This window comes from Corvus cornix, chromosome 9 (genome assembly GCF_000738735.6).
Source record: "Corvus cornix cornix isolate S_Up_H32 chromosome 9, ASM73873v5, whole genome shotgun sequence".
NCBI classification, from domain to species: Eukaryota; Metazoa; Chordata; class Aves; order Passeriformes; family Corvidae; genus Corvus; species Corvus cornix.
Window position 1 is genome coordinate 13,140,619 of NC_046339.1, and position 12,100 is coordinate 13,152,718.

At 38.6% G+C, this 12,100-nt stretch overlaps 1 long non-coding RNA gene across 3 annotated transcripts in view; it reads left to right on the forward strand.

The window, feature by feature from the left end:
* Nucleotides 1-512: 512 nt before the first annotated feature.
* LOC120410482 overlaps nucleotides 513-12,100 on the forward strand; it is an 82,827-nt gene continuing 71,239 nt past the window's right edge. For 2 of the 3 annotated variants that reach the window (XR_005602682.1, XR_005602681.1), the window contains exons 1-2: nucleotides 513-7,599; nucleotides 10,947-11,030. This is a non-coding gene — a long non-coding RNA (uncharacterized LOC120410482). The remainder of the gene's footprint in view (nucleotides 7,600-10,946; nucleotides 11,031-12,100) is intronic. The other variant, XR_005602683.1, reaches the window with a different exon arrangement.

The following is a 12,100-nucleotide window of genomic DNA, read 5'->3' on the forward strand; positions in this document are numbered from 1 at the left end:
ATATAAGCTCTGCTTGGTTTCCCATATGATTTTTAGTGCCTGGTAATTGTTTATGGATCAGTTTCCACTGAAATACTCCTTATTTGTGTATTTAGAAAGGTGAAGGAGAACAGAAGCTTCTCTTGGGGTAGCAGACAGTTGCTAAATAAATTTCTACTAAGTAGGTGCACTGTCACCCTAAATGGGGCATAAATAATGCATCAAATTTTAGAAATAATGATCTTAACTCGGGCAGATTGGTGCTGTGAATGTTTCGTGAGAAAACAAAACCACAATGTTTTGTCTTTTGCTTCAGCTGTTTTAATAATGCTCAAATTTTTTTCAGTGAGGACTTCAGGTCAATTGGATTGCTTCCATTGAATTGAGAAAATAAATAAATAAATATCCAAATGAAAATATATTTAGGTGGGGTTTTTCCTCTTTTTGAAAAAACAGAGGTACTTAGTACACAACATAGGAATTGCTTAATACACTGGGATATCAATCCATTTTTGTGGAATTGCAAGAAAGCATGATAAAACACAATTTGCTATTACTGTTGTTGGCAGTACTTTGAACTGGTGAAAGATGCGTTCCTTATTATTCAGAGGTATTTTACTTTCTGTGTTAATATATGACAAATATACAACCAGTTCTGTAAGTCCTTGAAAGATTTGAGATTCCCTTCAGTATTTTAAAATTAGGTTTGAGCCATCCTAAGTTTCAGCATGAGTTCTCATTGGCAGCATGATGTTAATAAGTCATCAGAGCTGCATTGATCAACTGGCTTATTTAACACTGTACAAACAGCAAGAACTTAAACTGGGCCACAAGCCCCACTCTTTGCCATTAGGAAAGTTAATTATTTCACACTGACAGGTTATTAAGTTCCCTCTAGCCCCAGAGTTAATACGAAAAATATTTAGAAGAGATTCTTGGGCAAAGAACAAGTTGGGTCACATCTGACCCCAGATGGAGCCGATCTGTTCCAGGTGAGACCCTCCCTGCTAGCTCTATTCAGAGCCTCAGCTTCTACACCTGAAAAATGGGGGAAATTATCTTGACCCTCACAAGGTGGTTACAGATTTACTGGGTCCCATTCATTTCAATCCATTTTCTACTCCTGTTGTAGGATAGTATTTCCCAAGTGTTGTAATCTTTAAGCAATTATCTTAGACTTCAGTCTGACTCGGCTCATTACATGTTTCTCTGGTTTCCGTTCCCTGCTCATCTTTCTTTGATGTTGCATTTTTATACATTACTTTCCCTACATGCACTTGTAGGATTCAGCCTGTATTGGCCTTATTAAAACTTTCACCATCTTCATAATGAACCGGCTCTGTTTTCTCATTTCATGTAATGAAAAGAAACCACTGTCAAATAGCAAACATTAATGGCACAAATTTCTGCATCTCACTAAACAGAAACACTTAGATCATCACCTGATAAATTTAGTGCAATTTGATCTAACACTATCTTCTTCAAAACACCAGCCTGGTATCTAAATTAGGTCTTAGATTAGAATTGTCATCAAGTCTCTTTCCTTTACGGAAAAACAGAAATATTTGGAAAATAATTCAGCCTATATGAGGCAAATCATTAAATACAAGATGAAGGTATGTGAACATGAAGCATGAGGAGCAGCCACAGACCCCTGGATTCCTGACTTCACATCTTTTTCAGAAGGAACATCCACATATGCCATATTCTTCAGCCTGCCAAAAAGGTAATGCTGAGAAAATAAGAAAAAGGGACCGAAGATCATGACTGCCATGGAGATGAACAAGTGTCCACTATTTTTTCTGATACCAGAAGTGTGGGGATTAAATGAAGGCAACATGCACAGCCTCAGAGGGGACCAAGATGGTTCTCCACAGTGCAAGCCTGCATGCTCTGAGTACTGATCCTTTATGGAGCAGGTCAGTAGGCAACTGGAGAAGTTTGTGGAAGAGAAATTCACCAAGGCCTGCTAGTGGGAAGTCTCTAAGCTGCAAATTTTTGGAGGCTGGCAAAGTTTTCTGGGTAAATATCACTAAATGTTTCTTCCTTGCTTGTACTAACTCCCAGTCATCCCCTTGGTCACTGTTAAGGCCAGCAGGGCTGAACACACATCTTGCACAAGACATTGTAAGACCTCTTTTCTGATATTCAGTACCTCAGCTGTCTGCATTTGCTAGGTGGAGGGAATATGTGTCTGTTCACAAAGTGTGGTTATGGGGTCCTTGTGGAGGAAGGGCTGTTCAGACTTACTCATGGGCCCGCTCTGGCAGCCAAGTTGCACCTATGCATTAGCACTGGTTAAAGTTTCTAATACAGCATTAAATTGAATTTGAAATGAATGAGCTGATAGAAATGCTATCTGGATGGTCACATTTCATATCAGCAAGACTGGATTTCTTTTCATTTGAGAGGACTCTGATCTAATTTTTCGTCTTGCCACCAGATTTTTATTTCTCCCAGTCGTGGATGTATTGGGCTACATCCTGGTAAAACACACAAATATTTTCTAACTGCAAACCATTGTGTTTCAGTGGTCTCAGCTTTTCAGATTGTTATCTGCAACTGTTATTACTATGCTATTGTAACCACCACTTTTTTCCAGATTGAATGTGCTGCTATTTGAACTCTGATCCCATGGATAGACTGTGAGCAGTGCCTTTAGTAGGATGGCAAATGCTGTGCTGCTAAACCACGGCCATAAAATGGGAATTGTTTCTTTGTATACAATGACCACTGAAAAAAGAAAATAAGCTATAGTTTTTTACTAATGGATTAATTTTGTGAATTAAAATATTCAACCATTTTAAAGCATGGAGTGTGGATGTGCTAAGTTGTTTGTGGGATTGAATTTCTAATAACTTTTTTAATTGGAGGTTGAATTCAATGGTGCAAATTGGGAGATCTTAATAAGCATGTAAACCACTAATCACACCACTAGGCAGATCTTGATGTATCTTCAATAATTAATTCAGGCAGATATCCTTAAATAATTCAGTGATTTTTAATTAAAGAAAATAGGGTATTTAGTTGATTTTTTTAGTCTGGGGAATATTTATCAACATGATTCCATGCCTTTACTTTTCTCTAATATTTTTTCTTTCCCTGCTTGTTATTTTATGACTTTTGGATTCTTTCTTAGTTAAATATTTTTCTAAGAGCAGAGACTTTGATTTGTAAATGTGAATGTGATCAATAAAAACTTATGGCTTCAAAGTGTCCTTATTTATATTTAAATCCTTCCTCTCACCTGCTGTTTGCTGCTTTTTAGTTATGTCACCATTCCCACTGGAGCTCAAAAAATTTAGCTGGTCCTCTCTAAACTCCCAGACATGTTCTTTTCCCATGTACTCTTCCGTCCCTGCAGCTTCTGATGTAAAACAGATTTAAGTTTGCGTAGAGCAGAGGTCAACATGAAAGCTTAAAACAAAACAAAAAAAAAAAAGCTGGCATTCAACTTCTAGCTCTGGTTCTTATTATAACTCAAAGCTCTATTTTAGTAATTTAAAAATGGTAGTATTGTTCTACATCCATAACCTACCTTTAATCGAGTTTCTTAATGACTGTGATGCCCAGTTTAGATAAACTTGTAGACTGGCTGATGAGTATTTGGATGAACTGCAGGCAGTTGTGCCACAATGGTAAAACTGACAATTATTTTTCAAAATGATCTGTGTGATGTTTACATTTATTTTGCTTTAGATTATGGCCAAGAGCAAAGCTCTGAACTCGTTTCTCCTATTCCTGAGTAGTTATTTGCAAAATCATTACTTTGGTGAACCTTTTATATGGGTATTGGGAGCAGTGGCTACATGAGATCCCTTCAGTGACATAGTTCCTAAAAGTTTATTGCCAAGTGCTTCAAATATTTATTCTTTTTTTTAAGCAGACCAACTTTTTCTGCTCTGTATTTTGTACTATCACATCCCTTTCTGAAAGGCTCAGTAAATAATCGTGAGTTAAGCGTTGAATGAGGATTAAATGCTGCATGTTACAGCTCAATGTGTTAGTCCATTTACCAGTGTTGTATACACATACCCAGCCTTCTGCATTTTTCAGTGTTAATCAGATGGAAATAGCAATTGGAGGTGCAATTCAGTGTTGTGCTTAAGGTCATTAAACCCTGTGGTAATGGGTAAATCCAGAGCCTGCTGTGGCCTTACCAGGCAATTTGGCAAAGAAATCAGTGCTATTTTACTGATACGATGCGAGCCGGACAATGACTGCATCCCTGCTAAAGGACAAAGCCCCACTGTATCAATTTGCTGTATTTTAACCTATGTGGAACATGTCCAAGGTGACGAGGATCTAACCTGAGTGCCCCACAGCCTCTCCCCTTCTTGGGTGAGGAGTGTATCCAGAACAGGCCTAGAGCTGCTCCTCAGTTAGTGCCAAGAGTGTTTGTCCTTCTGCTCTTCAGTTCAACAACCATCTCAGGAGTAAATTTCTGCTTTCAGTAAAAACTGCTTTTTTCACAGGAGCTTCATTCATGCAAGATGAATCCTGAGATGAGATAGAAAGTAAAGGAAGATATTCACTGTAATAATTAATTATAAATCAAAATAGAAAAAAAAATTGTGAAGGTTTAGGCCTTATCTGTAGTGAGTCTGAAATCAGACTGAAGTTAGAAGGACACAAGAGGTATGAGCCCCTTCATGGGAGCTCAGTAAAGGCTGTAGTCTGTAGTCTGCAAAGTCTAAGACTAGGTGTCAGCTGTGAATTTGGTATTGATTTAGCACCTCTTTTGCTTCTGGATAAAAGTGACCATTCTTTCTTCAATGGTAATTTATTGCTCCTGTGGTAGAGATGGATTCTTTGTGGAGACAGAAGATAGGGTAAAATGTGGAGAGCAGATTAAAAAGGCACTGGTGAAACAGAGTCCTCTGAAAAAGTGGATGGAGGGGTTTTTACGTCTGATAGCTAAGAAAACATCATGGCCCTAGGGCCTCCAAATGTGTTTGATTCTTTTGTGTGCAATAAGGAATTTGAGCTCTTTGAGCATTTTGGGGAAGGTCAGGTGGTTAATTTTGAAGTGTTTGCCACAGCTGTGTAAATGTTAGAGAATCCCATGAGGCCTTGAACACATATTATAAACTCAGGAGCTCTGAGGTGGGCATTGTAAGAGGCAGGACTTTATCACAAGAAAACTGCTGATGGAAAGGGAGAGTCATTTACAAATGATTCTGAGATGGAAGGAAGGAGAGCATAAACTGCCATGCAATTTGGATCTTACATGCCATGGGATATTCAAGTAACAGATATCCTTTAGAATCCACTGAAGATTTAAGATTATTTTAATATTTCTCATTCCTTGCTCAGGAGCTTTGTTAAGCATGCCAAACAGTAGAATATTTTGGAAATTTCAACAAATGTTATTGTTAACCCCAAAGTGCTTAAAAGTAATGAATTCAATTTCAAAAAAAGCTTTAGAAATTTAAAATAATAGAAACAATACATGCAATACATGTTAGTGATAATGTGGCATATTTTCAAACAGTCTCTGATATTATTAAGAGTTATATACCTTGTCTTTTTATTTTTAGACTTAATATATTGTATATCCTCTATTGTAACAGAAAAAGACTAAATAACTGAGACTTGCATATAATCTTAATATGGCAATATTGTCCAGAAGGCAGTATTTTTCCTTCAAATCTGGCAATCCATCTTCACTCTTGTTTCCATACTAATTACTCATCCACACTATAGTGTGCTGATTAAAGTCAGAAAACTAGAATTTCCCGGTCCTATTTCTACTCTTTTGCATTACAATACTGAAATATTGTAATATTCTGCTGCTCATAATCTTGAGGATTTTTTAAATGCTTTTCTTTTTTTTTTTTTTTTTTGTGATGAAATCAGCAAAAAGAAATTTTGATACTCTCTGATTAGAGAAGAAGGTGATCATATTCAGTCTTGTGTATGATCAGTGGACTTGTCTGGGCAGTGTTATAGTGTGAGAATGGGCTAAACTGAAGAATGTGGTAGAAGATTTTAAAATTATTTTTGGGTTCATGCATAGGAAAACAAGATTTAAAGCTTTGCATTTCAATGGACTTGCAATTCTTCCTTTGCAAATACAAGATACAGCCCTGAAACTACTACAGGTCTTCATCTGAATATTAGATCACATCCTGTTGAAAGAAACATTCTCTCAAGAATGTTGTTCATTGGCTAAATTTTCATCATCATCATCAAGGGCTCAGGTAAGAGTTCACGTGCTTTTGAACTCCTCATATTCAAGAAATTGTTGCATAGAAATATGGCAATGCATTGCATTTTGTTTGCTGGAGACTCAGATTCTGTCCCCCTTATTGTCCTTCCATAATTACTTCACAGAGGATCACCAAAATAAATATGAGTATTTAAGGAGAGTTGGCTGTCTCCACTCATAAGCAGGGCAATCAAGACACTATTATTTTCATGAAAATTCTTTTTTATGCTTAAAAAGCTGCATTATATTTACTTAAACCTTTTTTTTCCCCTCCTTTTTTCTTCCCTTGCAGTTGGAGCTAAGTGAAAATTCTGTCTTCAGAATCTCAAGTTTCAAAAGCAGCATAACTCTGGATTTTGGATGGTCTGGCTTCCTTTTCCAGGGATGTGTCAAGTCCAGTATTTCAGTGTGAAACACTGATGTGACAGACTGCCATAATGCAATGTGTTTAACCACCTCAATGATGCATCAAGTGAAAGGAGTTCCCAAAGATTCAGTTCACACATGCACACACACACAAAAAAATGAGGGGTAAACAGAATGGGAAGCGGAACATAAATCTTTTTCACATAGTTTGGCACAAATTCAATTATAATTTGTAAATGTTCAGTCAATTAGACCACTCAGTTGTTTAACTTATAACTTTGAAGGCAGATTATCTTTTCCAAGAGGAAAGCTTCTTTTAACCAAGACCTTTTATGTTAACTGCTCCAGAAGGAAAATGCTACATGAATAGGGATTCAGGAGAAAAGTGTGTAATACCAGGATGTCTTTGGCTGAATTTCAAGATTTTCGTAGGAACAGGCTAACCTTTAAAGTGCCAAATGACACACAAACACTCCCCAGCTCAGAAGAAAAAAGAAACCCATGCTTTTTTGCCCCTTACACTAGAAATAGTAATCTAGTGTCTTTATAATGTGTAATATTTATAGTGATAATTTAATATTAGTTGCAGGTACATTTGGAAGTTGAAAAAACTGCATAAAAGCCCATTACTTTGTCCTTAATTTTTCAGAGTCTCACTTTCACACTGGTTTTACTCATAGCCTCTTTAAGTTCAAAACCTGTCAATTCCCATAAAAAATATCGTAGTCTTCATACATTATCAATAGTTGCTTCTCAAACCTCGGGAATTGCAGTTGCATGGCTTAGCTGGCACCTGGGTGCCATGGAGGGAAGACTTATAAATATAGAGATACAGAAAACGAAGAACAAGAAGGGAAGGAGATCAATACCAGGTGATACACAACGTACACTGTTGTGTTTTTTGAGTTCCAGCTTTGTCATCAGGGCTGGAAGAACCCTTGTTAAACCTTTTTTCCTGCTGCAGGTGCAGAGAGCGGGAACACTGGTGGGTTTGGCAGTCCTGTGATGGCACCAGAAGAAACACTGACACAGTGGAGCTGGAGGTATGTCCCCTCTGCAAACTTGCAGGACTAGTTCACTGAACATACTTTATGTGGACAAACCAGAGCTGTCTGCAGCCCGGGAGCAGATTGGAGCAGTTAAAGAGTGGCTGTGGTCCACTGACAAAACAGCAACTGAAATATTGTTCAAACTGAAAACATTGCATTTACTCTCTCTCCTATTGAAGGCAGTCACTGTGTTGGCTGCACAAGGATTTTGACTGAGCACTGAACATGTAGACCAAAACTAAATCATAACCAGAGTCTGTCTGAAATCTTGTCTGCCAACAAGCACAACAGAAATGATGTCTGTCCAAGCACTGCTGCCGCTGGGTTAAGACATATTGTAAGGCTGAGCTGCCTCACTAGCTCTGGCTGAGTTCAGGAGTCTGGCTGCCTGCTTTTGACTGCATGTAACCTTTTCAAAAGCACCCAAATATCTTGCAAGCCTGAATCTCATTGAAAGGCAGATAGCTGAGGGCTGACTAACATAAACAACAACCTAAATGCAGTGAAATTGCCTGGAATGGTCTCATAAATCTCAGAGCTCTCATTTTGCCAGAGTTTAGGTAGCTGTACTCTGTAGAAGCTGCAGAGTTACCAGCTGAGTGCTAAACAGTGTTTAGTTGGCCAAAACTGGCTGATTTTTGGAAGAGAAAGTGGCTGGTAATTTTTTTCAGCCTCCCATTGCCCATGTCTGTTGATCTGCTGTGGGACTTTGCACTGGCCACGAAATATTGGTCTGTAGGTGTGTGATCCTCCGTGCCTGCTCCATGTGCCATCCAAGGTGGTGTTGAGTGTGGGGCGCTCCCACAATCCTGTGGCATGCCAGCTCTCTTTAATTCAGTGAGGACTGGAGGATTTTTTTCCCTGTGGATCTTTTACATGCAAGTCAGGCTTCACATAGTCCACAGTCAAAAAAAAAAAAAAAGGAAAAAAAATCCTTCACTACAGAGACAAATAGCAACATGTGGCTGGAAGATAACAGAAATTTACATGCAAGTGCAAAAATTAAATATGGAAATATGAAAATGAGGTTTTGGGGGTTTTTTAAGCAAAAGAACTGATTCACTTTTCATTGCTGGAAATTGCATGGGGTTTTATTTCCTCAGCAGCTGATCTCAAAAAAAAAAAATAGAAAAAAAAAATCCATAGATGCACCATCACTGTACCCTGACTTTTTGGTTTGCTTTGGAAGTGGGAGTCTTCTGCAAAACTTTGCAGCTGGCCTGAAAAACAACAAAAAAGATAAAGGCAAAAGAGTACATTAGAACTAAATGTGCAGAATGCCGATGTGCAGCCTTTCTGCCTTCCCTTCTCTACCTTCAGTCTTCCTGCAGTGTCATACCTTACCAAGTACAAGAACACTGGATTTCTTTTAAAAGACTGTTTCTTCCTTTTCCACTGTCATTTTCTGCAGCTCCTCCCTTCCTCTGTATCCCTTCTCCCTGTCTGCAGCCCACATCTTTGCCAGATAGTTAATGTAAAAATGATTACCTCAGCTTCTTGCAGGCTCTGCCTCTGCTCTTTGGTGGTTTAAACAAGTTGCCTGGTTGCTGAAAAAAAATCACAGTGCTCAGCAACAAGGCTGGTTGTCTCAGAGCCACATCATCCTGGAGGTGGCTGTTAAGAGCTGCCTCCAGGAGTAGCAGAGAGATAGATACAGACTCCAGTGTTAAAGAGGCAGACTGTTGGGATCACTCTGTTCCTTCTCCTGTTAATGACTGAGTCTGTATTTACAGAGGAATAAAGTAAAAAAAACCGCACCCATGGTCCTGTAATTTTCATTAGTCCCCAAGAAATGAAATTATTGAAGTACTCTTTGGAAGAGAAGAAAATTAGTTATCTACGCTTCCTCTTCCTGTGCAGGGATTTTGTATGATTTTTCCCCATATTGCATTTTAAAGTGCATGGTGCTGGGACTGTCCCTCACCAGGGGCCTTTGCTGTGTCAGGTACAATTACAAACCAAGGCTAATTGGGGTCAATATTCCATTATATGAAGCAAAGTGATAAGGAAATGAGCTTTTATCTGAAAGTTACTGGTCCTGGCCTGTGTGTGGAGGCAGTCCTGACTGGAAAGAAACACAGGCCCATTTTGCACTTACAGACACCAAATTTTTGGGGTGCAAAAATTAGCAGTGACTTACTGAGTTTTCCTATCAGAATACATCCCGAAAACTGCTAGTGCTCCAAGTCTGAGATGCATTTTTGCCCTGTAAAACACCAGAAAACACTTTCTATTTAAAAATTTTAAAAATGTGTGTAGTTTGATAGTTAATTAGCTTCAATATTATCTAAAAAGACAGCTTGACAGCTTTCCATTAAACAAACAATAAAGAATCTAAAATAGGAGTGGTTTATCAGTCCCATGCTATATAACATGAGCCTCGTGACAGCCCACCCCTCATGGAGGGGTGCAGGGAAAGGCCATTAAAAATAATTAGGGAAGCTGGTCCCATCTCTTTCCCATCTAATAATAAGTTGTGCTTCAGAGCATGCTGTTCTAAAGCTTGGAGAAGGCAGGACCAAAGTTAAGCCTAGAGGTGTTCATGCCAGGCATACAGGGAAAAGAAAAGGGAAGAGAGTCTGGTCCTTTCTGTGGGTGTATTGTAATATGCAGACCCCAAAGCAGAACTGAGGCAGCCTTGGTTGGTGTCCTTGCAGACAGTCTTTTCCAGCATTCCCCTTGCTTGGCTGTTATTGTTGTCATTTTCCTTTGGGTTTTTTTGGGTGGAATCTCAAGGAACCCCAGTCTGCAAGATGTTATGACTGCAGAATATGCACCCAGTAGAAGCTTGTGCTCAGCAAGTCCATGTCTGATAGCCTTCCGTGGTGATGTCTCCTGGTTAACAAGGTGCTCAGGACCCTGAGCAATGGGTATATGAAAACATAAGGTAGTAATCAGAGAGAAAATTACATGGTTTTTATAGTTCATATAAGTCTAAAGAAATTAGTTTGGGTTTTTTTCTTTTTTTTTTTGACAGAGTAATATCATTATCCAAATGAGGCAGGCATCCTTTTATTGCCCTCCATTGGCTTTTCATTGTCACCCATGCACCATTTTCCCACAATCTGTGCTTTACTTTGCACAGGTATTTACTATTCTCCAATTGTTTCCACTACTTTGAGATCTGATTTTCTCTGTTTCCTTTTCTTCATGTTTACTTTTTCCTTACAATGCTTCTCATTAAACTTTTTCTTCCACTTGACTGACTCTTTTCTGATTGTTTTTATGCTTTGAGAAGAGTGTCTTTTACTATCTCAGATGTACAAATTGTGTAGCTTAATTTATCTTCATCTTCTTCCACCATACAGTATAGTTCCTTTAACCACACCTGGTTTCCCCAGGTCAACTGATCATGTTCAGAGACCCTGGTACCTGCTCATTTCCTGAACAGGAAACTGTTGGCTTTCATCTCCTCACTACCACAGGTAACTCCAGATATTCATTCGATATTCAATATTGTATGAGTCAGAAGGAGATTATGAGATAGATTGCTTCTTGTGTTTAAAAGGTGCAAAAAACGGTAAAAGCTTTTCATTTTGCTTACTCCTGATTGGCTCTAAAGAGATGGGAAAGTAGAGATGCAGACAGTTCCATACCTACTTGGAAGGTTCCAGTAATGAGAAAGCATTGCTCTGGTCTGTCCTGCACCTCTCCATGATGCACTGAGGGCTGTGAATATCTGAGTTACTGTGAGCACTGGAGCAGATTTCCTTCCCTGGCTTGTCAAAGGCTTGGTGGAGACCAAGTCAAAGTACTGTGAGCACTCCAAAACCAAAGGCTAATCAGACCCTTCCTTAGTACAGTGAGCATTCATTACCAAATTTCGGGGCTCATGTTCCTTGGAATGATTGCTTAAAGAAGGCACAGGTAAAAAATGAAGGAGTATGATGCATTCTTTGTATATGACTCCTCTCATGGAATAGGTGGAGGACGTACAAAACTACAATGAATTAACATGCAGTAAGTGTGCTCATACCTCATATACTAAATAAACAGCTCTGCTGGAGAAGTGTACCTGACCACAAGGCCTTTACCAGCTTTCATAAGAGCAAAATAGGCTGTATGATATTTACTCAGTTCTTCACTCTGAAAAACTTTGGGGTTATCTATCTTAAAATAAAAAAAAAAAAAATCGACACAAAGACACACCACACACAAACAACCAAAGGAAAAGGGGAAAAAAAAGAAAACCACAAATACTTTCTGCTTTCTAGTTCTTGTAGTTGCATTTTAAAAAAATCTCTGAATCCAACCCAAGGTGAGAATTGTTTTATTGTATCAAGGAAGTAGTCTATATATTGCAGCACCATATCCCTGGCAGGAGCCAGGGTCTAAATATTCAGTTGAAGACACAGAATTTTGTGATAGCAAATGAGGACTACACTGCTTTAGACCCAGGTCCCTTATGTTCCGGTAATTCAAACTCTTGTAATGATGGAGATCCTTGTAGCATACAAATGATGCCATGAAGATTTTTGCCTTTTCTTTTATACCC